Source organism: Erpetoichthys calabaricus, chromosome 10 (genome assembly GCF_900747795.2).
Source record: "Erpetoichthys calabaricus chromosome 10, fErpCal1.3, whole genome shotgun sequence".
In the NCBI taxonomy this organism is placed as follows: Eukaryota; Metazoa; Chordata; class Cladistia; order Polypteriformes; family Polypteridae; genus Erpetoichthys; species Erpetoichthys calabaricus.
In genome coordinates this window covers 83,343,981-83,369,898 of record NC_041403.2, presented here as the reverse complement: position 1 = coordinate 83,369,898, position 25,918 = coordinate 83,343,981, and the positions used below count along the sequence as shown (strand labels likewise).

The 25,918-nt window shown below is 39.7% G+C and overlaps 1 protein-coding gene across 3 annotated transcripts in view; it reads left to right on the top strand.

Annotated features, from left to right (window-relative positions):
* The window catches only part of LOC114659191 (guanine nucleotide-binding protein G(I)/G(S)/G(O) subunit gamma-12-like), a 284,521-nt gene that overhangs the window by 69,159 nt on the left and 189,444 nt on the right, over nucleotides 1-25,918 (top strand). For 2 of the 3 annotated variants that reach the window (XM_051932780.1, XM_028811513.2), the window contains exon 2: nucleotides 25,019-25,085. The exons of the other annotated variant lie outside the window; for it this stretch is intronic. The gene's annotated coding sequence lies outside the window, so the exon portion shown is untranslated. The remainder of the gene's footprint in view (nucleotides 1-25,018; nucleotides 25,086-25,918) is intronic. 3 annotated transcript variants of the gene reach the window in all.

The window sequence follows — 25,918 nt, the reverse complement described above, 5'->3', positions numbered from 1 at the left end:
CGGTATGACCAAAATTCTATATCATGGTATTCCATGGTTTCCATGGCCCCATAAAGTGATAGTTTTCAAGGGGGTGGCACTAATGAAGAGAAGGAATCACATTGCATGACAGATGCAGTCAAAATATAGAGCCTTTTTATTGAACAAATTTTGCAAACAACTTAAACTAAAATTTTGACAACATATTTTCAACCATCCAAAGAGGCATTTAGACTTAGTAAAATATCCAGAGGTGCTTGTCAAAAGTTGTATTGCACTGAACATGTCGTATAAAAGGAATAAATAGTAAATATTTTTTGTAAACCAACTACACTTTGTTAATGTTAACAATCTCTGTCCACTGACACGTTAAAGTGACTTTTTAAACAACTTTACCATCATTAAACTGCATAATATTTAAACTAATAAATAACAACAGTACAATAAATAACAATGCAACTTCCAGTAATAATACTATTACTTCCAAGACTTCAAAGCCCAGGTGCATTACACAGTATTCACCAAATTAAAATAAAATAAAACAAGTGCAACTTGGTGATGACATCTTTACCAACTGAACCATCATTAAGGCAAACTGCATTAATATGGACCTTGCTTCAAGCTAAGCTATATACATAAATAATAAAACTAAAACTTGCATTTATAATGCTATTTGTGGTGTAGCCCTACGGAAGCGTATTAGGGCCATAGTGAAGAAGAAAAAAAAAACTATGTCGAGATTAAAGTCAACATTTCCACTTTATTTTCATAGTTTATTTTGTCATTAAAGTAGAGTGTCGTAAACTAAACTTCATCCTAAAATCAATGTTTAATTTACTAGATTTTCTCAAATCCCGTCATAAGTTCATGTAGCACAATAAATCCTTTATGTTAAGTGTTCCCCGACCCAGTTGTTAATCGCTGTACGCACTTCTTAAACTGACTTCATGTATACTTAGCGGATGCGCCGGCAGCGATCACCGCACAGAATACATTTACTTCATGATATTCCTGTTCTTTGAAAATGTAGAATGCTAAGATAAATTTTCATGATGAAATGCATTAAAGCAGGTATTAAACATGCACGGTAGTGCTGCTCCCTTGCAGTAAGGGGTCCCCAGGTGTACGTTCAGTGTAGAGAACTTTATGGCAGGTGTGACGAGGCTCCAAAAAACTGGATGTATGAATGGGTATTGCACAGGTTTAACTTAAATATTGTGTAAATATTGGGTTTGTGATCTGGTGGTCAGAGACACGAACACAGAATTCAATGCATGTTCTTCTGAGCGGGCTTTCTTTATTGAATGTGTGCTGTCTCTGTCTGATGTACCAAACCCGCAGTTCCTATCTTTCCTTTTTCTTTCTCCACATAACCAATCACCACACGATAAACGTCTTTGTGAAATTAAACGTAGTTATAAACTTAGACCACGGAGTGTTCAGAACTTTAAAAAAATCTTAGTTATACATGTTTAATTATGCCATCCATTCAGGGTTGCGCCCATCCCAGCAAGCATTGTGTACGAGGCAGGAGCAAATCCCGAATGTGGTGCCAGCACATCGCAGGGTGAATATGAGCAATACATACACTAGCAGGGTTAATATAGCATAACAAAACCCCACATCCTACATGACTTTGAAAGGAAACTGAAGCACGCCGAGTAAACCCACCAGAAAAACATGCAAATTCAAAGCAGGGAACACCTGGGACCCCTTTGCTGCGAGGCAGCAGTGCAACCTCCACGCCACTGTGCCCCCACATGATTAATACATGCTTTAATGCATTTCATAATGAAAATTATATTTATCTTAGTATTCTAAATGTTCAGGGAGCAGGAATTTCATGAAATTAATGTATTCTGTGTGCTGCCTGCACCTCCTCTTAGTGCAAAAGGAAATCAGTTTAAGCATTTAATGTGCTACATAACTTATGATGGAGTTTGAGAAAATCTAGTAAATTAAATATTCATTTTATGATGAAGTTTAGTTTACGATGCTCTAACTTAATAACAAATTACAAGAATAAAGTCAACATGTCGACTTTAATCTCGACAAACGGCGAGAATAAAGTAGAAATGTCGAGAATAAAGTCAACATGTCGACTTTATTCTCGTCATAAGCGTTGAGATTAAAGTGGAAACGTTGAGAATAAAGTCAACATGTCGTCACACTATTACACAGTACCCAGGTACATTACACAGTATTGAAAAGAATAAAACAAGTACCACTTGGTTTGCAGTATTATCCAGTAGTATAGAAACAGTATTCACACATTTGAACATAATGGTCCACATCCGACCTTTTAAATCCAAAGTATCTCCAGACAACAGACGTGACTCCTTTTTCCAGCAAAGTTCTTCTATGTCATCATTTTCAACTTTATCGTCTGCTACAGTTTCAGTTTCGGAATGTTCTCTGTCCATTTTCACTGCACAGTTCCTCCACTACCGCATGTACTCCGTTGCACGCCTGTTTAGTAGTGTAGCAGTGAAAAAGGTCCCCCTTAAACAGTTTCCCGCAGTGCCACGTTCCGAACGCTGTTTAGGCAATTTAAACCGGTGTTGCGGTATAAGAAAAATCCATATCATAACAAAAATTAAAAAACGTTTTTTGGTATGAACCAGTATACCGCCCAGCACTATTGGCAACATGAAAAATTAAGTTTGTTATTAGTTTTGTCCCTCAAGCTGATTTTAGGTATGTTTGTGTTGTTTTCTGCCAGTTGCTTAGCAGCCTACAGCACAACTTAACATGTTTCATTGTTTGATGTGAGGATAAAAAAACATTAATTTAATAGTTTTATTAGAAGTAAGAATTTGTAAATTAACTAAAAAGTATCAATAAAAGTCATTTTTCATAATTTGAATTTTTAATATGCTCATTCTGCTTTGTGCATACTGTTTTCTTTTTTTTTTTCTTTTTGCAAGATCGTTTCACTAGAAGATAAGTATATAGCTAACATTATTACAGACCATATGCTTTTCATCTCTACTAATGGAAATTAAAAGTTTTCATTTAAACAAAAATCCACTTTAATAAAAGGATCGGTATCTGTGTGACTGTCTGTGTGGTCATCTGGTTGCTATGTCTCTGTAATTCCAATAGATTGTGCATCACATACATTTTTATTAAAAAAAATGCATTGCAGCTGTCATTCCAATAGATGGCGTATCACAAATATTAATGCTGCTCTTACTTTTACATACCAAAAATCAAATAAGAGACATATGCACTGCTTAGTGCACTGCAAACATTAACACTGAGGTCTACATTTAACCTCCTTAGCGTTACATTTTTTCCAAAAAAAAAAAAAACGTAAAAAGCGTTGTATTCTTTGGCTTGAAGGAATGACATTTTGATTAAATCTTGTTTTTCTACAGTAAAGTACAAAGTCAGTGTAAGTATAAAAAGCATAATAATTACACAAATTATAATAAGGTACAATAATAATAGTAATAACTAGGGGTCTCTCCCACTGCTTGCTTCGCTTGCCAACCCCCCGGGTGGGTGGTGGGTGCCTGCTATTCTCGTGGCTGAGCTGCTCGAAGGCCGTCAGGGCGCTCCTCTGTTAGAAAAAGCAATTGTATTTTGAGATGGCATATGGAAGAGTATGTGGGGTGTTGGAGGAAAAAGGTTTGTTCCTTAATTATTATAGACACGCCGAATAATTATTTATTGATGGGTGAACACTTCCTGAAAGACACAGTTGTCCAAATGGGGTGGGTTTGAGGATACGACTGTGAGTGAATGAAAAGATGGAACTCTGGAGAGAGCAACATGCATTGTCTGTGACTGAAAACTGGTTTTGGCAGATACAGGCATATATGAAAGTTTGTCCCTGCGCCTTATTAATTATCATTGCAAAGGCCAATCTAACAGGAAATTGTCTGTGTGTAAAAGTAAAAGGCAAATTTGAATCTGATGGGGTCAGGGAAATCCGGGGAATATGGACAGTTTGTGAGGTAGCAGCTGCGATTGTTTTACACTCTAGTACATTGCGGTGAATGCTGGTAACAGTCAGTCTAGTGCCTTTACAGAGACCTCTTGCTGGCATGAGGTTTCTGAGAAGCATGACGACTGAACCAATTTTAAGTTTGAGTTTATGCGGAGGCATGCCAGTGGGAGTAAGACTGCTAAGAAATTCTTCGGGGAATGAAAGTTGATGTGCGGGATCTGCGCACCTGCGTGTGTGTGTCTCTCTCGTGCGCCTGTGTGTGTGTGCCTCTCTCTCACGCGCCTGTGTGTGTGTGTGTCTCTCTCTCGCGCACCTGTGTGTGTATGTGTCTCTCTCTCGCGCGCCTGTATGTTTGTGTCTCTCTCGTGCCTGTGTGTGTTGCTCTCTCTCTCTCTCTCTCTGGCTCGCTCGCTGCACAGGGAATGCACAGGGAGAGACTGAACACGTGTGAAAATCATCGGCGCGCACAGCTGCTTAGTGAATTGTTGGCGGGCGTGGCTCTGTCTTGCGTCGTGTGTTTGTGTATCTCTCTCACGCGCCTGTGTGTGTGTGTGTCTCTCTCGCGCGCCTGTATGTTTGTGTCTCTCTCGCGCCTGTGTGTGTCGCTCTCTCTCTCTCTCTCTGGCTCGCTCGCTCGCTGCACAGGGAATGCACAGGGAGAGACTGAACACGTGTGAAAATCATCGGCGCGCACGGCTGCTTAGTGAATTGTTGGCGTTTGTGGTTCTGTCTTGCGTCGTGTGTTTGTGTATCTCTCTCGCGGGCCTGTGTGTGTGTGTGTCTCTCTGTCTTGCGCACCTGTATGTGTGTGTCTGTCTCGCGCGCCTGTGTGTGTCGCTCTCTCTCTCTCTCTGGCTCGCTCGCTCGCTGCACAGGGAACGACTGAACACGTGCGGAAATCATCGGCGCGCACGGCTGCTTAGTGAATTGTTGGTGGGCGTGGCTCTGTGAGTTGGCGGGCTTTGCTCTGTCTTGCATCTTGCCTGCCATGGTCGGCTGCCTTAGTGAATTTTATATATTGATCTGCGGGATCGTCTGTGACGATGGAGTCAACCCTGGTGAAAGTTACTTCGTCGGTAGGGATAAGTTTCTGTACTTGTTCATTAAAGTGTAGCGAGTCTTCGTTGGTGTTCTGTGAGTTGGTGGGCGTGGCCCTGTCGTGCATATCCCATGGTCTCTGTTTTGTGTGCCATGGTTGGCTGCTTAGTGAATTGTTGGTGGGCAGAGCTCTGTGAGTTGGCGGGCATGGCTCTGTATTGCGTGCGTCTTGGCTCTGTCTTGCGTGCGTCTTGCTTGCCATGGACTTAGTGATTTATATATATAGATAGAAAATCAGTTACTTGGGCATTTCACTACAACTGTCTATTTTAAATACCAATGAATAATATAACACAGTAAAAAGTAAAAAAGTAAAAGTAGACATAAAAAAACAAAATATAATGAAATGTAAATAAAACATTACATTAAATTAACTAACTCCTACTCCCTTCTCCATCTCTTATTTACATATATATTTACTTCTCCCTTTCTTTTGTTTAATGTTGCCTTATTACAAAGCCTTAAGCAATTTTCCTGTAGCTAAGCTCTCCTTCTCAGGGGTGGGGTTTGATTTGTCTTCAAATTTGTTGGGTTATAAATTGATCTGTTTGTATGGAATGATTACAATGAAAATTAATAAAATAAAAATACAATAAATTAACTAACTCCTAACTCCTCATTAAAAAAATATTATGAACTAGACATTAAGCCCGTTACAATAACGGGCGCTAGAACAGTAGTGCATAAACATTAGTAGGAACAGTCTATATTAAATGGCAACTGACCTCATTCAGTTTCTTGTCTGAAGAAGATATTTAGGAAAAATTTTCGATTTTTTTACCTCATGAAATTTTTCCGTAAAATGCTTGTAATTTTATCTGACAGTAATACTGGCTTTGCTGTCTGTAATATGCTTTTAATTTTCTGTCACTACAGTGGGCAATTAGCAGATTCTCCCCAGCAACTGATGTAATGTGCGTGAAATAAATCTAAAATAAATCTACTTTTAAAAGTCATCGTATTGTAATATCATGAAAATTCGTATATTTAGGAAAACCCCTTCAATGACTGACACTTTACACTTTACTGGGCCAAGCTTCTTAATCGCAAATCTGATATCCTCAGAATGAACATTTGCACAACAACAAACACTTATCCCAACTCTTTGTGGAAACTGGTCTCCGCGTCTCAGTACCCAATTGGATTTTTCGTGTTTTATGTTTTAGGTCTTACCTCATTTACCGAAATCCGATTGGATCGACTGCGCAATATTTTATAGGTCCCGCCCTGTCCGTCTTGTGTGACGCGTTAGGCGGCCTTTGAAGCACTGCACCGTGCCCCGCGCATGCGCACTTCACCAGAAGACACACACACGGACACTGGACACACACAGGGGTTTTATTAAAGAGGATTACTCTATCCTCTAACTTACATTTTATTAATGTTGCTTTTTTCATTTCTTTTCGCATATTATTCAGGATATTTTTCTTTTTTTCATTTATTGGACGATTCTCTTGATTTCAGTTCAAGCAGCTTTTTAACTAACTCATTTGAAATCTTGTGAAAGTAATGCATGATATTCCCTTAACCAGTTGGGAGGCCACATCAAGGAATAGACAACAAGAGGGTTGGATGGGTGTCCCGACCAGGATGGTTACTGTTCCTTGCCTCAGCTGGAAGGCAGGAATAATGGATGGATAGAGTGTGACTGCCTCCCAAGAACAGCTGTTCCCGAAATATTCTAAGTGGTAGTGCTCCTCTAAAATGGCCCTGGTTTGGACACCTGAAGGGATGCACAGCATTTCTAATTCAGGAGGGCAGTCGTGTTGGTTTCCTTGGTCAAAACCAGTGAGTGCTGTCGGGAGAGGAGTCTGGTTGTTTTTTTGCAGTTATGCCTGACCCGAAAGTGCTCCCTGGGAACAGTGTTCTTGCACTGGAAGTACTCCTGGGTCTGGTATAAATACAGCCATTCTGATTTACTTAGACGGATGGATTTGTGACAGATACATGCAGAATAAATGCATGCCACAACATGTCTGCTTACACTCAAGTTATCACCTTGTGTTTTTGTCAGATATTTACAATTCATGTTTGCCAGAATACATGCAATAACTGTCTTATTACTGGCGCAGCTATTGAGTTACTTTTTCCATCTTGAACAGTTACTGTGCAGAACTGTGCAGGAATTTAATGATGAAAATGTTCCTCTTTATGTTAAAATGTTGCTAACTTTAAGTTTGTCCTTCATGGTGATGACCTTGCTACTTTTGAAGAACTTGTGGAAAGTTCTGCTCCAGAGCTAGTGGTGTCCGCATTAATTGTATGAGGCTTAATCAATGCCTGCAAAATTTTACATCATCCTTAAGAAATGGATGGGTGCTTTTTTTAGACTTTTTATGAGGGTTTGCACGTAATGTGACACAATAAATTGCATAGTATTATACAATTACTCTTTTATTTTAATGGCTTTGTGTTTTCTCTCCTTTTATGCATGGTGATTCTCCTTGGGTTGTATGTTTTGTTTTGCCAGTTTTATTTTGCCATAATTTCTCTTTTCATTTTTGTTATTTTTATAAAAAATATTTCAGTAGCTAATTCAATAGTAAAATCACAGTTCACAAGAGTGCTAGTATAACATCCATCCATCCATTTTCCAACCCGCTGAATCCGAACACAGGGTCACGGGGGTCTGCTGGAGCCAATCCCAGCCAACACAGGGCACAAGGCAGGAACCAATCCTGGGCAGGGTGCCAACCCACCGCAGGCTAGTATAACATAATAGAATTATTTCTATGTGTTCTGTGTGTCATAGAGAAATTATTATCTATGAGTAACTAACATGTTTAACACTAGAATCCCTGAAGCCTACGAAAAAACTTGAAATTCCAGCCCACCTTAAATTCCTTGCACCTCTCCCTCAGTGTCTTTTCTTTTGTAAATGTATCTAAGCAGCCGACCATGGCACACGCACTACAGAGCCAACAATTCGCGCGAGAGTGAAAGCATTTGCCAAGAATGTTTCATTAATCAACAACAAAAATCAGAGGTTCGAAGAAGATCACATACCGTCGTAGTTCCGACCATAAACGATGCCGACTGGCGATCCGGCGGAGTTCTTCCCGTGACCCGCCGGGCAGCCATTACTCCCACTGGCATGCCTCTGCATAAAGTCAGACTTAAAATTGGTTCAGTCGTCATGCTTCTCAGAAACCTCATGCCTGCAAGAAGTCTCTGTAAAGGCACTAGACTGACTGTTCTCAGCATTCACCACAATGTACTGGAGTGTAAAACAATTGCAGCTCCTACCTCACAAACTGTCCATATTCCTCGGATTTCCCTGATGCCATCAGGTTCAAATTTGCCTTCTACTTTTACACGCGGACAATTTCCTGTTAGATTGGCCTTTGCAATGACAATTAATAAGGTGCAGGGACAAATTGTCAAAAAGATATGTCTGTATCTGCCAAAACCAGTTTTCAGTCACGGACAATTGTATGTTGCTCTCTCCAGAGTTCCATCTTTTCATTCACTTACAGCACACAGGCGTGCACGTGAGAGAGACACACACACACACAGGCGCGAGAGAGAGACACACACACACAGGTGCGCGACAGAGAGAGACACACACACAGGCGCGTGAGAGGCACACACACACACACATACAGGCGCGAAAGAGAGAGAATCCCTGACCCCATCAGATTTAAATTTGCCTTTTACGTTTACACGCAGACAGTTACCTGTTAGATTGGCCTTTGCAATGACAATTAATAAGGCACAGGGACACACTTTCAAAACGATATGCCTGTGTCTGCCAAACCCAGTTGTCAGTCACAGAAAATTCTATGTTGCTCTCTCCAGAGTTCCATCTTTTCATTCAATTACAGTCGTATCCTCAAACCCACCCCATTTGGGCAACTGTGTCTTTCAGGAAGTGTTCACCCATCAATACATAATTATGTGGCGTATGGCTAGTATATATATATATATATATATATATATATATATATATATATATATAAGATACAGTGAAATTAATAGACCTTGACAGAAAAAGGACGTTTGGGGCAGCCACCCGCATACTTGATGAATGTTGATGAGCCCAGAATTAGGGCGAAACACGTGCCGTGTACTCTTTGCATTATTTGACAGTAAAACTTTGCAACATTCTATGATCTGCTTCTTGCAACTGAAAGAGGGCACCGTGGCAGATGTTGCCGGATGTTTGCCGGCTTGCAGACCAACCACAAGCGTTACCTGGTAGGTAACAACCCATACAATCAGATTGTGATTCAGACTACGAATGCCATGAATGTAATTACCCCGATCTACATGCTGTCAAATAAACGAACCACATGCCGTGGTGCAACGTAAGAGGCTTTGCCTCTAATGCTTATGTCTGAGGTTCGATTCCCCGAGATGGAGATGCAGTGAGTGTGTACGCCTGAAGAGCCCAGAATTAGGGCGAAACACATGTCGCATACTCTTTGCATTATTTGACAGTAAAACTTTGCAACATATATATATATATATATATATATATATATATATATATATATAAAACATGTTGCATTCGAATACGCGCGTGTGTTTATATACCTACTATTATATAGATGTCACACCTGTGACAGGTAAAAACATGCTTTTTTTGAAAAACCACGCCATCTGTTGGACGTAAAAGCAACACACGCTATACTAAATATTTTACGATTCCATTTCAATGTTTCGATCAAATACATTTGTAAGTTCTAGTTAGCCAATAAAAGGTGTCATTTTGCTTGGCTTTTCTCTACATTCATAATGGCTAACACGGTACAACATCCTAGTACTAAGTTCGTGAATAAAGGCAGCGACATGGCAGTTTTTGGAGTGCAACCAGAAAGAAGTGATAGGAATGCGGTCATACATATCGATGAAATCGCACAGTATCAGGCTGGAAGATACATAAGCAGCAATGAAGCTGTATGGCGAATTCTTTCATTTCCCATACATGAACGAAGTCCAGCTGTTGTTCAGTTAGCAGTACATCTAGAAAATGGACAACACGTTTATTTCACAGCTGCAAATGTGCAACAAATAGCCCTGAATCCACCGGCTACAACGTTAACTGCTTTCTTCACGTTATGTCAAAATGATGCGTTTGCGAAAACACTGCTGTATTCGGAAGTGCCTACGTATTACACATGGAATGTGAGTAGAAAATCATTTGAACGACGCAATCGAGGAGAGCGAGTCAATGGACAACCTGGCATATTCAAAGAAACTACAATAGGCAGACTGTACAACGTGCATCCCAATCAAGATGAATGCTTCTTTCTTCGCATGCTTTTGGTAAATGTGCCCGGTCCAACGTCTTTCCAGCAATTGAGAATTGTCAACAGCGTTACACATGCCACTTTCCGCAGTGCATGTCAAGCTCTGAATTTATTGGAGAACGACCGACACTGGGATGTATGCATTAATGACGCGTGCAACATGTCACATCCAAATCAAATTTGTACATTGTTTGCAATCATATTGACCGCCTGTTCTCCTTCATCTTCAACAGAGTTATGGGAGAAATATAAATTGCACAAGGCTGAAGATATTTTCCGTCGAATACGCAAGGAAAATTCAAATATGAACATGGATTTCACAGCAGAAATCTACAACGAAGCGTTGATAATGATTGAAGATTTGTGCTTAGAAATCGCGAACAAAGTTCTCAATCAATTGGGAATGCCATCACCGAATCGATCTGCTGCTGCTTCGTTCGATGTAGAATTGCGTCGTGAACAAAATTGCAACACGGGTGATCTTTTGTCATATGTGCAATCAAATATTCCTAAGCTAACGCTTGAGCAAAAAGGCATTTACGATCAAATAATGCAAACTGTCAATAACGGGGTTGGAGAAATCTTCTTCTTAGATGTGCCAGGAGCAACTGGTAAAACGTTCCTAATTAGATTGATTCTGGCAGCAATTCGATCCCAAAATGGCATAGCCTTAGCTCTTGCGTCGTCCGGAATAGCTGCGACATTGCTACCAGGTGGAAGAACTGCTCATTCCGCTTTGAAATTGCCATTGAACATGCAATTCATTGAAACTCCCACGTGCAACATTTCCAAAGCATCCGGCATGGGAAAAGTATTGCAGAAATGCAAACTTATTGTTTGTGATGAATGCACAATGGTGCACAAAAAATCGCTCGAAGCTCTTGATTGATCATTGCAAGATTTGCGTGGAAACATCAGACCATTTGGGAACGCATTAATATTGCCTGCAGGCAAACATTACCTGTAATTCCTCGATCGACACCAGTGGACAAAATAAATGACTGCCTGAAATACTCTACTTTGTGGAGACACGTAAAGACGTTAAAATTAACTACAAATATGCATGTCCAGCTGCAAAACGATCGATCAGCTGAGATATTCTCACATCAATTGTTGGAAATTGGGAACGGAAAGGTGCCGGTTGATCTGACCTCAGGATGAATTTCATTGCCTCATAACTTCTGCAGTTTAGTGACGTCAAACGAAGAATTGGTTGAAAAAGTGTTTCCCAATATTCAAACCAATTATAAGAATCACGATTGGCTGAGTGAACGAGCTATTCTTGCGGCCAAGAACAAAGATGTCTACGAACTTAACAATATTATTCAGTCTAACATTCAAAGTGAGGCAGTCACATACAAGTCCGTCGACACTGTTGTGGAAGCAGATGAAGCGGTTAATTATCCAACAGAATTTTTGAATTCACTCGATCTGCCAGGGATGCCACTGCAATTGAAAATCGGCGTGCCAGTTATCGTGTTGCAAAATATCAACCAGCCAAAGCTTTCCAATAGCACGCGGCTTGCAGTAAAAAAATTAATGAGCAACGTCGTAGAAGCAACAATCTTGACAGGACCTTTCAAAGGTGAAGATGTCCTCATTCCTTGCATTCCTATGATTCCAGCGGATATGCCATTTCAATTTAAGAGATTACTATTCCCAATTCGATTGGCGTTTGCAATCACCATCAACACAGCTCAGGGCCAATCTTTAGAATTGTGCGGTTTAGATCTAGGCATGGATTGCTTCTCACATGGACAATTATATGTTGCGTGTTCTAGAGTCGGCAAACCAGACAATCTCTATATCTGCACAGACAATGGAACAACAAAAAATATTGTATACCCACAAGCATTGTGAAATTAAACATATTAGAAACGTGCACTTTCTCTTTTCTTTCTTTTCCATTTAACCAGACTGAGCCACAGCAACGCGTGGCCGGGTACAGCTAGTATGTATATGTATATGTATATATATATATATATATATATATATATATATATATATATACAGTAATCCCTCGCTACTTCGCGGTTCACTTTTCGCGGATTCACGACTTCGCGGATTTTTAAATACAAGTGATTGCCCGCCTATCGCGGAAGTTATGTTCCAGACCCATCAGCAACAGGAGAAAATCCGCGATATAGAAAGACCATATAAATAAACATTTTTATAGTTTAAGCCTTAAAATACCCATCCCACATGCTTTAAACACATGTAAACTTATAAAACACACTTTGTTAACACATATGATATGTGGATGTCGGGCTAAGGATATGAGTAACATCTCACTATTATAAAACATTTTAACTTCACGCAAGACAAGACAGTGAGACAGGAAAATTGGTGATGTACAGGCTTTTAAATTATTGACACGCAGAGCGACAAGCAGCACAAAGCCAGCACAAAGTCCACTTCTCCTTAGCGTTCATTCAGCTCCCCACCCCCTTGACAATGCGAACTGCGCTTCCGGGGAGGGGGGGTTTGAGCGAAGGTGCGTTCAGCTCTCACACACCCACACACACACACACACACACTCCTCCTTCCGAACGCGCAGAGCGACAAGCAGGCATTTTGGCAGAAGCAGCACAAAGTCCATTTCTGCTCAGCGTGAGTTCAGCTGCCCCCCTTCACAAAGCCAGTGCAGACACATTGACGTCTGATCGTTGCGTGCAGCGTGCAGTGTTGGTCTGAGGTGTTTAAGAATGTAGAAAGTGTTTAAGAGCATAGGAAGTGTTTATAAGAGCGTGGGAAAGGTTAACAAGAGAGTGAGAAAGGTTTCTAAGAGTGTGGGAAGGGTTTATAAAGCCTTAAAATATGTATAAATAATAAAATAAATATAGGTCGCTACTTCGCAGATTTTCACCTATCGCGGGGGGCTCTGGAACGTAACCCCCGCGATAGGTGAGGGATTACTGTATATATATATATATATATATATATATATGTATATATATATATATATATATATATATATATATAATGTGTGTGTGTTGGGACAGTTGCAACCTGAAAGGAAAAAGAGATATCATTAGAAATTCCCATTCTTTTAGCATGCTGCTAACCGTGGAATTGCTTTGTAAGAAAATAACAAGCTTCTCCCAGGCAAGGAAGTTATCAGGCGCTGTTGCTTGGCAACATTCTTACAAATTTGCTTGCTGTGTTGATAACACAGGAAAACATTTTTCCTCATTGTGGTGTTACAAATGCTTTATAACAAATTAAATCTGGAATGTAAGTTGATACTTCTTTTTTTCTTTAATTCATCATAATATTCACCAGTGACACCACACTGTAAGGCTGTTTATTAAATAATTATTTACTTCTCCCCCAAGATATTTTTAATAGTGTCTGCAGATAGCTACATTTTTGTTTAATTTCTGTGTGGTCTGTTTGCAGCATACTTTGGCAAACAGAGACAATTTATGCTTGAAGTACTTCTTCATACATTGCAGTCTCATACTTTAAATAATAAACACATACAGTACATGGGAACAAGGCCTTATTCATACCTACTGTATTTATCTCCTTGCTCTTCTTGTTTTGAACAATCATGGATACAGTCATGCTTCACGAAGACTAAATGCACAGCCACTGCTTATATTTAGAGAACATGAACCCCAGCCGTCCCCTGAACCTAGTTTTTTTTTTTCTTGCCTCAGAGTCATTGGAATGTAAACAGGTAATGCACAAATCCAAAGTGATTAGAGTGGTGTTGTCCTCTACAGCTAAATGATTAATTTTAAAAGATGGTGATTTTTACATTGGTGTTTGGAGTCTCCCATGCTCTTGGATAGGTGATGCACTGTTAAATAGGTACAGTTGCTTTTATGTGTTTTTTCTTCTTTAAGAAAAACAAAGAAACAAAACTATACTCTAAATTATAAAAATCTACAGCTTAAAAGTGTATAGTATTGCCTCTTCTAACTGTCTTCTAACTGTTTTTCTATTGACACCAGTGTTTTGTTTGTAATGTAATTTGTTTGTGGTAGCTTGTTCTCATGCTAAAAATGGCAGTGACAGAAGAATGTAAAGACTGCGAGCCTTTTTAAATTGATTATTTTGATTTATTTGTGGCGTGTGATGGGTAATTTCTTCTCAGATTTGAGTGATACTGATGATCCTGAAGCTCCTGAAGGTGTATGTTTTGCCTGAGTCGTTTTCAGCTGTCAGAGTTAGTTTATCTCTTCAGAGTCCTATGTAGGCACTCCTGCAGTTTCATTACAGATTGTGTGTTCAGTTTCTTTAACTGGCTTTTCTGTAGATCACCTGGTTCAACAACACACTCGTATTTTACACTTATGCAGGGTAAATCTAGCACTACAAGAAGACTTATAGCTTGCCTCAGTGGCATCAACATCTGGATGCTGGTATACTTACTTTTTAATATGAACAAGATGTATTTTTAGGTCATTATTACTTGTTGGTTTGGCTACTGTACTCTCTTCTGAAATAACATTAATCAGACAGACTCACAACGCATACCAAATACAGTGACATCATAAACCTGACCCCAGTTACTTTTGTTAGCTTCTCTGTTAGTCTGAATGTTCAACCAGTCATCTGCCATGTTTTGAAATCAACCCTAAATGCTTTTCTGTGTTGCCTATGCATCACACAGAATTAAAACCCTCTTAAGGCTCAACCTTTTCTCTAATTCACTGGCTGAATTGCTTTTAGAGAATGCTGACATAGTTTTGCTGCACCCACTCCCAAGAGTTCTTCTTGTGAGCCTGTTAAACTTCATCTGTCAAAATGTAATAATCCATGCCAAGGCCCCACCTTTCATTCCAGAACTGCTAAACATTTGAAATTTTAGTTTAAAACACTGCATTTTCTCCTGCATTCCCTACTGTGTTCACTAAACTTACTATTAGATATATTCACTAAATTGTACATTTTGTACATGTAAAATTCCACTGTGGTTATAAAGCTTAGCTTACTGCAGATAGAGCTGTATCAAGTTCAGGTTTGTTGTCATGTACAGTACAAAGAGTACAATGAAATTCTTATTTACATGTCTCCTTAAAACAGTTATTAATAAGGACTTAAGCAACTTGGTCTCATGTCTTTTCCTCATTGATATGTGGAAGCCTTTATTTTTAAGTATATTCAAATGTTACCAGTTGTGTAACATAGGACAGCTATCAATCAATATAAATGCCTGGAGGTACAATCAGAAAAAATAGCATTTTTGTGTTTTATAAACTTCTTAATTGATGAGGTTGCTAATAGTCAAGGCTTGATTTGTAAGCCAGTCTATCTTACATGTTGCCATGCTGGCTAGGAGGTACCAGGGATAGAAGATGCAAGAGCACATGGGACCATCTGGTTGATATTTTAGATGTAGAGATCACATTTATGACTGGATAATTCCTCTGTCAGTAGGGTTAAAAGGCTGCAGGAGGTGATAGGCCTTATGTTTTGGCAGGGTGCCACAGAAGTAAATAACTCTGTTGGCACTGAAGAACGTGAGTGGTTATGATGTAGGAAGTCTGGATGAGGTTTCCTGGACTATTGTGAAGTGGAGCAGGTGAGGCCACACTACAGAATCCTGGTCCGTTACCTGCAGGTTGCAGTTCAAATATGTGAAAATGGAAAGGGGAAGTGTTTGAAGCAAATCATAATCTACTATCTTGTTTAATATTTCACATGTTTATATCTTGGACAGAAAACACTGCAGCTTCCTTCATTGAGCCGTCTATGTGATGCAAATATTCAGTCTGCCATTACTACATTTTTATGAAAACATTATATTCTTTTATTCATAGGATTTTGATATACTTTTTTGTTTTTAATTGTGTTGTTGAGAAGTGAGCCAAATCTTAGTGTCATTAGAATGCAACACTAGAGTGGAGTCAACTGATGGAACTGTAAACTGGATCAAAGGTCCAAAGCATGGACCTGGGCATATAATTTTACCTGTCTGGGAACAATTTAGATACTTGGCCTTTGTAATAAATTGATACTATAAGTACTTTCAGGTGGCATTCAGTATGGATAACACTAAACATAACAGTATAGAACTATAGTTAAGCTATATAAAGCACTAGTGAGGCTTCCTCTGGAGTGACTTGTGCAGTTTCAGTCTCCATGTTACAAAAAGACATAGCAGTGTTAGAGTAATTAGAGAGAAGAGTGATTAGACTAACTCTAGGACTGCAAATTATGAGTTATGAAGAGAGACTGAAGGAGTTCAGCCTTTTCAGTTTACAGAGATTAAAAGGTGACATGATAGAAGTATTTAAAATTATGATGGGAGTAGTGCTGGGCGGTATACCGGTTCATACCGAAAACCATTTTTTATTTTTGTTATGATATGGATTTTTCTTATACCGCAACACCGGTTTAAATTGCCTAAACAACATTCAGAACATGGCGCTGTGGGGAACTGTTTAAGGGAGACCTTTTTCACTGCTACACTGGTGTTGTGCAGGGGCTCTTTTTCACTGCTACACAGAGGCTCTTTTTCACTGCTACACTGCTAAACAGGCGTGCAATGGAGTACAGTAATCCCTCGCTATATCGCGCTTCGCCTTTCGCGGCTTCACTCCATCGCGGATTTTATATGTGAGCATATTTAAATATATATCGCGGATTTTTTGCTGGTTCGCGGATTTCTGCGGACAATGGGTCTTTTAATTTCTGGTACATGCTTCCTCAGTTGGTTTGCCCAGTTGATTTCATACAAGGGACGCTATTGGCAGATGGCTGAGAAGCTACCCAACTTACTTTTCTCTCTTTCTCTGATCCTGACGTAAGGGGATTGAGCAGGGGGGCTGTTTGCACACCTAGACGATACGGACGCTCGTCTAAAAATGCTGAAAGATTATCTTCATGTTGCTACCTTCTGTGTGCAGCTGCTTCGTGAAGCGACATGCTGCACGGTGCTTCGCATACTTAAAAGCTCAAAGGGCACGTATTGATTTTTCACTGTTTGTTTTTCTCTCTCTCTCTCTCTCTCCCTGCTCCTGACGGAGGGGGTGTGAGCTGCCGCCTTCAACAGCTTTGTGCCGCGGTGCTTTGCATACTTAAAAGCCAAACAGCCCTATTGATTTGTTTGCTTTTCTCTATCTCTCTGACATCTGCTCCTGACGTGCACTCCTTTGAAGAGGAAGATATGTTTGCATTCTTTTAATTGTGAGACGGAACTGTCATCTCTGTCTTGTCATGGAGCACAGTTTAAACTTTTGAAAAAGAGACAAATGTTTGTTTGCAGTGTTTGAATAACGTTCCTGTCTCTCTACAACCTCCTGTGTTTCTGCGCAAATCTGTGACCCAAGCATGACAATCTAAAAATAACCATATAAACATATGGTATCTACTTCGCGGATTTTCTTATTTCGCGGGTGGCTCTGGAACGCAACCCCCGCGATGGAGGAGGGATTACTGTATATGTGTTAGTGGAGGAATTGCGTGGTGAAAATGGACAGAGAACATTCCGAAACTGAAGCTGTAGCAGACGATAAAGTTGAACATGATGACACAGAAGAACTTTTGCTGGAAAAAGGAGTCAAGTCTGTTGTCTGGAGATACTTTGGATTTAAAAGGTCGGATGTGGACCATTATGTTCAAATGTGTGAATACTGTTTGTATACTACTGGATAATACTGCAAACCAAGTTGTACTTGTTTTATTTTTTTCAATACTGTGTAATGTACCTGGGTACTGTGTAATAGTGTGATGACATTTCTACTTTATTCTCGCCGTTTGTCGAGATTAAAGTCGACATGTTGACTTTATTCTCGTAATTTGTTATTAAAGTAGAGCATTGTAAACTAAACTTCATCTTAAAATGAATATTTAATTTACTAGATTTTCTCAAACCCCGTCATAAGTTATGTAGCACATTAAATGCTTTGTTTTAAGTGTCTTAAACTGACTTCCTCTTGCTCTAAGAGGAGGTGCAGGCAGCACATAGAATACATTAATTTCATGATATTCCTGCTCTCTGAACATTTAGAATGCTAAGATAAATACTTGATATAATTTTCATGATGAAATGCATTAAAGCATGTATTAATCATGTGGGGGCACGGTGGCATGGAGGTTGCACTGCTGCCTCGCAGCAATGGGGTCCCGGTTGTTCCTTGCTTTGAATTTGCATGTTTTTCTGGTGGGTTTACTCGGCGTGCTTCCGTTTCCTTTCAAAGTCATGTAGGATGTGGAGTTTTGTTCTGCTATATTAAGCCTGCTAGTGTATGTATTGCTCGTATTCATTCTGCGATGTGCTGGCGCCACGTTCAGGATTTGCTCCTGCCTCGCACAAAATGTTTACTGGGATGGGCGCAACCCTGAATGGATGGCATAATTAAACATGTATAACGAAGATTTTTTTAAAGTTCCGAACACTCCGTGGTCTAAGTTTATAACTACGTTTAATTTCACAAAGACGTTTATCGTGTGGTGATTGGTTATGTGGAGAAAGAAAAAGAAAAGATAGGAACTGCAGGTTTGGTACATCAGACAGAGACAGCACACATTCAATAAAGAAAGCCCGCTCAGAAGAACATGCATTGAATTCTGTGTTCGTGTCTCCGACCACCAGATCACAAACCCAATATTTACACAATATTTAAGTTAAACCTGTGCGATACCCATTCATACATCCAGTTTTTTGGAGCCTCGTCACACCTGCCATAAAGTTCTCTACACTTAACGTACACCTGGGATTTGAGAAAATCTAGTAAATTAAACATTGATTTTAGGATGAAGTTTAGTTTCCGACATTCTACTTTAATGATAAAATAAACTATGAGAATAAAGTGGAAATGTCGACTTTAATCTCGACATATAGTTTTTTTTTCTTCACTGTGGCCCTAATATGCTTCCGTAGGGCTATACCACAAATAGCATTATAAATGCAGGTTGCAGTTTTATTATTTATGTATATAGCTTAGCTTGAAGCAAGGTCCACATTAATGCAGTTTGCCTTAATGATGGTTCAGTTGGTAAAGATGTCATCACCAAGTTGCACTTGTTTTATTTTATTTTAATTTGGTGAATACTATGTAATGCACCTGGGCTTTGAAGTCTTGGAAGTAATAGTATTATTACTGGAAGTTGCACTGTTATTTATTGTATTGTTGTTATTTATTAGTTTAAAAATTATGCAGTTTAATGATGGTAAAGTTGTTTAAAAAGTCACTTTAACGTGTCAGTGGACAGAGATTGTTAACATTAACAAAGTGTAGTTGGTTTACAAAAAATATTTACTATTTATTACTTTTCTAAGACATGTTCAGTGCAATACAACTTTTGACAACACCTCTGGATATTTTATTAAGTCTAAATGCCTCTTTGGATGGTTGAAAATATGTTGTCAAAATTTTAGTTTAAGTTGTTTGCAAAATTTGTTCAATAAAAAGGCTCTATATTTTGACTACATCTGTCATGCAGTGTGATTCCTTCTCTTCATTAGTGCCACCCCCTTGAAAACTATCACTTTATGGGGCCATGCAAACCTGTATTAATACTTGTATGCACATTAAAATGTTTTTTGTACAATGTACAATTCTCATGACAGTGGAATAGGTTATTCTTTGTCAGTAATTGCAGTGGAAAATGTGGTTAACATCCACTCATGCATGGGGAAAAATACCGTCCAATACCGTGAAACCGGTATAATTTTGAAAAATACCTGGATATAGAATTTTGGTCATACCGCCCAGCACTGGATGGGAGTTAATAAGGTGGCTCCTGGTTTTACTTAAACTAAATTCTTCAACAAGACACATATGGAAACTTATTAAGGGTAAATTATATACAAATAAACATTTTTCTTTACACAGTCAAGATGGATGGAATGCATTATCAAATCGGTTAGTAAATCAATTACTTATTACACTATACAGTGGAACCTCGGTTCACGAACGTCTCGGTACACGTACAACTCAGTTTACGACCTAAAAGTTCGCCAAACTTTTGCCTCGGTTCACGACCACACACTCGGTATACGAACAAGCCAGGTTCCCTTTCGGTTTGTACATGTTCAGTCTCTCCCTGTGCATTTCCTGTGCAGCGAGCAAGAGAGAGAGCGAGAGAGCGCGACGCACACACACACACACACACACAGAGGCAGCACGAGAGACAGAGAGAGCCGCGCGCACACACACAGGAGCACGCACGAGAGAGGCGCGCACACACACAGGAGCGTGCTAGAGAGACACACACACAGGCGCTCCAGGCTCGCAAAAGAGAGACGCACGCACACACACACACAGGTGCGGGAGAGGCGCGCACACACACAGGAGTGCGCTAGAGAGACACACACACAGGCGCTCCAGGCTCACAAAAGAGAGACACACGCACACACACACAGGCGCGAGAGAGAGAGCGAGCGAGGGACGCATAAGGTAGAGAAGGCTTGTTTTTGTTTTCAGTTCTATTTACAGTGATCGGTTCATAGCCTGCACGAACATCAGCACCAGAGACAGAGAGAGCCACGCGCATACACACAGGAGCACGCGTGAGAGAGGCGCGCACACACACAGGAGCTCTAGAGAGACACACACACAGGCACTCCAGGCTTGCAAAAGAGAGACGCACGCACACATACACAGGCGCGGGAGAGAGAGGCACACACACAGGAGCGTGCTAGAGAGACACACACACAGGCGCTCCAGGCTCGCAAAAGAGAGACGCACGCACACACACACACAGGCGCGGGAGGCGCACACACACGCAGAAGTGCGCTAGAGAGACACACACACAGGCACTCCAGGCTCACAAAAGAGAGACGCACGCACACACACAGGCGCGAGAGCGAGCGAGGGACGCATAAGGTAGAGAAGGCTTGTTTTTGTTTTCAGTTCTATTTACAGTGATCGGTTCGTAGCCTGCATTGTTGCAATGTTACTTTTCTTGGTGGTTTATTAAATTACGGATTTTTCAAATGTTCATTTTTTTCCCCTGTGCTTAAAACTCATTAAAAAAAGTGTTTTTAGCAAGCGGTTCCTAGCACTATAGCGCAAACTATTGCAGTGTTAGTTTTCTCTGTTGTTCAAGGTTTTCTCAGTTTTATTCAATGTTTTTACATTTAGTTTACCATTACGCTGTGCATTCTATGGTGTTATTAACTATATTTGTGCTTAAAAACTAAAAAATATATATATTGTATTTACATACAGTTCGTACGGTCTGGAATGGATTAATTGTATTTACATACAATCCTATGGGAGAAATTGCTTCGGTTCACGACCAACTCGGTTTACAACCAGAGTTTTGGAACGAATTATGGTCGTGAACCGAGGTTCCACTGTACTGTTCAAAAAATATCTCACCTAAAAGTTATATCTTTTATATGTTGCTTAGCTCATGTAGTTTGCACTGGTGACTGAGAAAAATTTTTAACAGAACAAAAATTTGAACAGAATGGGAACTAATAGTGACCAGTGCTGGACAAGGGCAAGCAATGTGAAAAATGTCCATGGAGAAAAGAAAAAAAAACTTCTATTATAGCTCAGGTGGCATAATCCTTATATATAATTTGATAGTATCCGTATGTATGGTGTTCGCGTCAATACCCCGTATGCATGATGATGTATGGTGTTCGCGTCAGTACCCCGTATGTATGGTGTTCGCGTCAATACCTCGACTCAATACAAGTTAGAACCATGCAGTGGGACTCTGCTACTGTAGTTTGAACATAACGTGGCAACCGCGGATGCAGTATTGCATGATTGGCTAAGAATATTCGAATGCTACAGTGATTCCGCTGGACGGCCGAGTATAGTAAGTCGGTGTTGGTTCGAACAGATAACAGTAAGTTCGGTTGGTTTTTGGAACGTTGGTTTGGTGGGGCGTACTTTCCAGGACTGACTTAAACCCTTCGACAGCTCTGGAACCGTACAACGTATCACCATTTGTTTGGTACGTCGAAATCTATCTTTGGGCAGTTCGGTTTTGGTATCCGGCCTTCTGACATCAATTGGCAAACTGAGTAATGACGGCTGGGTATTAACAACGGACATTGTTTAAATTTTAGCCGATCTCAGATCTAAAATGACCACGCCAACATAATTATTACTCCGACTCTGATTAGAGTCGTAAAATACGGTTTGTTTTGAAAATTTGTTTGCCAGAAAAAATCAAATGAGGTCTGCCGAAGAGCTGAGTTCACGTCTCACAGCCCCGTTTAAACAGGAAGCTCTTCATTACATCAGCCGAAAAGGTCTATTTTTAAGCACAAATCAGTGCCATGATAAGAAAATCATTTTAAGGACTTAAAAAAACAAATAATTCTTTGCAGAGAAAGTATGGATTTCACAAAGGTAGAATTTGTAGCCCGATTCGATCGGGCTCCCAGTCGCTATGTTTCTTTAAATTGGCAAGAGATGGAGGAAGTGTCCAAGTATGAGAAGGCTGACCATAGACATAGAATTACTAAACGCCACATGACCAACACCATCGTACATCAACGTCGCCGCCACATTGCGAGTGGCACTGCTGTGGAGTGAAGTAATGGATAAAGATGCCTCACGCATGTGCTCCTTGGGATTGTACAAACCGCTGTACGCTGCAAACCAGATCCCTGGTGATTACATTTCATAGGTGAGGCTGAACAATTCTTTTGGTTATATAAAAACTCTCATTTTATAATCTTAGCACTCAAGGTCACCTTACAATAAAATTAAACAACATTAGTAAAATTAAAACAAGAGAATGATAAATCAAACATCAATAATTAGCAAACAAACAAAGATAACTGTCAGTAACAGTGCAAAATTCACAATTGGTATGCCAGTTTGAAAAGAAAAGTTTTGAGGGCAGTTTTAAAATGTATTATTGAATCGAGCTGACGTATATGAGCCGGAAGAGAATTCCCGAGTTCAGGAGCACTATGAGAGACGCTCGAGCTCCCATAGAACAGAGTCCGACGTGTGGTACAGAAAGTAGAGCTGCACAATCTGAGTGAGCGAGAGGGGTGTCAGTCTGTAGGAGATCAGTGAGGTTGTGGAGAGCTTTAAATGTTAAGAGCGGTATTTTGTATTGTATTCTGTAGTTAACAGGGAGCCAGTGAAGCTGAGAGAGAATCGGTGTAATATGTTCAGTAAATTTAGAACAGCAGGTTATTATCTTGGCAGCAGAATTTTGAAGAAGTTGTAAGCGATGGATAAGTTTTTGTGGGATGCCAGATAGAATAGCATTGCAGTAATCTATACGTGAGGTGACTCGGGCATTAATCAATACTTCAGTACTGTGTTGCGTAAGAACAGGATGAAGTCTAGAAATGTTTCGGAGATGGAAGAAGGCAGTCCGCGAAATGTTACTTATATGGGAGGAATTATTTAATAATAATAATAATTATTATTATTATTAGTATTATTTAATAATTGCCTTTATTAGTGTATAAATGGATATAAATAATTACATTTAAACGATTCGCCAAAATCTGTTGTATGTAAACGATACTGTTTTAAACGTTATTGTTTTTTCATCAGAAAACCCAGTTTCCACATCTACGTGTATTAGTTTAAATGGCACTTTTACCACTTGCAATAGGGCGGACGCGCTGACGTATCGTGTCGACTGGGCAACACAGGGAATATGGCATCTATCTTTATATGTCTATGATTTGTTCGCTTTCCGACGTAGTGTAAATAAAGTAAATTCATCTCGCTGTGGTGCATATTCCGTACGTAATACCATGTAACACATTATAATTCTCCTGCTTTACGCGAATATACCCATGCCACCGAAAAAAAGACGTACAATTCCACGGTCCACTTCAGATGCCAGAGAAAAGTCTATTTCAAGGGCGTCTCAAACGCCACAGCAGACGCAATCCAAAGTGGATGAACTTACAATAAAATGTGAATCAGAAAACTGTTTGTTCTATTTCTATGTTCTGTTTCTTTCATTTGGGAAATTCACCAGTTATAGATTCCCAGGCAACGCCGGATATTCCTGCTAGTCCATTATAAGTCCATCATTGTTTCGTATGCTCAACATACACAAAATACATGCATGTTTTGCTAAAATATTGCTAATACCTACTGGAAAACTCAGTGTACTATAGAAACAGAAAAAGTGCATTTCCCAAACACAGTGCTTTTTCAATTGAGTATCTGCCTGTTTCCCTCATTCATTTGGTCAAGAATCCTGTCTTCAGTTCAACAGCACAATATTATGGGGATGCACATTTCCTTTTTATATTGTGTGCTTGATTTTTCCAAAATATTGTTAGCAACATTTAGCTACAAATGTGTGCATTTTGCATGTTTTAAGCACACAAGTGTATAATAGACATGTAGATTATGCAAAAGGAGTTCCAAAAGAATTTTTTTCTTTCTTTCATGTACATTTTTCACATTGTTTTTCTTTGTCCAGCAATGTTTACTATTAGATCCCATTCTGTTAGAATTTTTTTAATGTATTTTCTCCACAAAAACATGACATTACACTTTTCCCAGGCACCACAACAAAGTATATTGGGCTAAGTAACATATATATATATTTTTTTTTTTTTTTTTTGGGTGTACAGTATTGTGTAATAACTCAATGATTCCAAACAATAATCTGCAAAGTATAAAACTGAATAGAAGCATAGGTTAGCTTTAAAACATTAGAAATTTCAAAATGTTTGATGTTAAATATGCAGAAAAATGTTTAGAATAGATTTATAATTCAAATTTATGAAAAAAAATCTGCATGGTTAAGAAAGTGTTATTCTCATGTTAATGAACATGTTTTCAAACAATTCAAGGCTCATACTGTCTGTTTTGCATTTTAGATTGCACTATACCAGAGAAGCAGATGATTCTGAGTGCCTAATCACTACTCTTCCCAGAATAGTAAAGGTAAACTTTTCTTATACTTTATTCAAGAAAGGCCTCAATCAAAAATAAAGTAGGCAGGCATCCCCATCTTCCTTTTTAACATGATTTGTATTTGGCCTAGAAATATAAAAAAATTACTGTTGCAACCCCACATAAAATATTGATTTTATACAGGTCAGGTCAGTCAGGCTGGGGAGCACGCACTGGTACAGCGCATTGCCGCGCCCACCTCATGATGAATCAGTTCAGGATCTTGGTTGGCATCCCCCCAGATAGACAAACAGTCCAGTCCCACTATCTGGAACTGACCCTCTATCTGCCACAGTCAGGTGTTAGGTGGGCATCTCCTTGGCCTGGTCCAGCCACTTGTGTCTTCAACAATGAGGATCCTGCGAGCCAGATCATCCGAATGGAATTGCGCCACATGGCCATAGTGCCGTAACTGACACTCCCTCACAATAGAGGTAATGTGACTCATTTAGGACTTTATGAGCAACCATTTCCTTCATCACAAAGTCAAACCAGCAGTACCAAAGGTGTCCAGTCTTCATCTCAGGTCACTGCATAGCGTCCATGTCTTACAACCATATAGCAAGACAGGAAGCACCAGGACTCTAAAGACATGGACCTTCCTTCTTTTGCATAGATATTGGGAGCACCACACCAGTATCAACTGGAAAAAACGCAGAGGCTCTGCCTCCACTCTGCACAGCACTCACAGTGTCAGTGTACAAGCTGGCCATGATATCCAACAAACTTCAGGGGATCCCACAAAAGCTTAGGATGTCCCACAGGGCAGCTCGATCAACCTAGTCAAATGCTTTACGAAAATCGACAAAGGCTGCAAAGAAGCT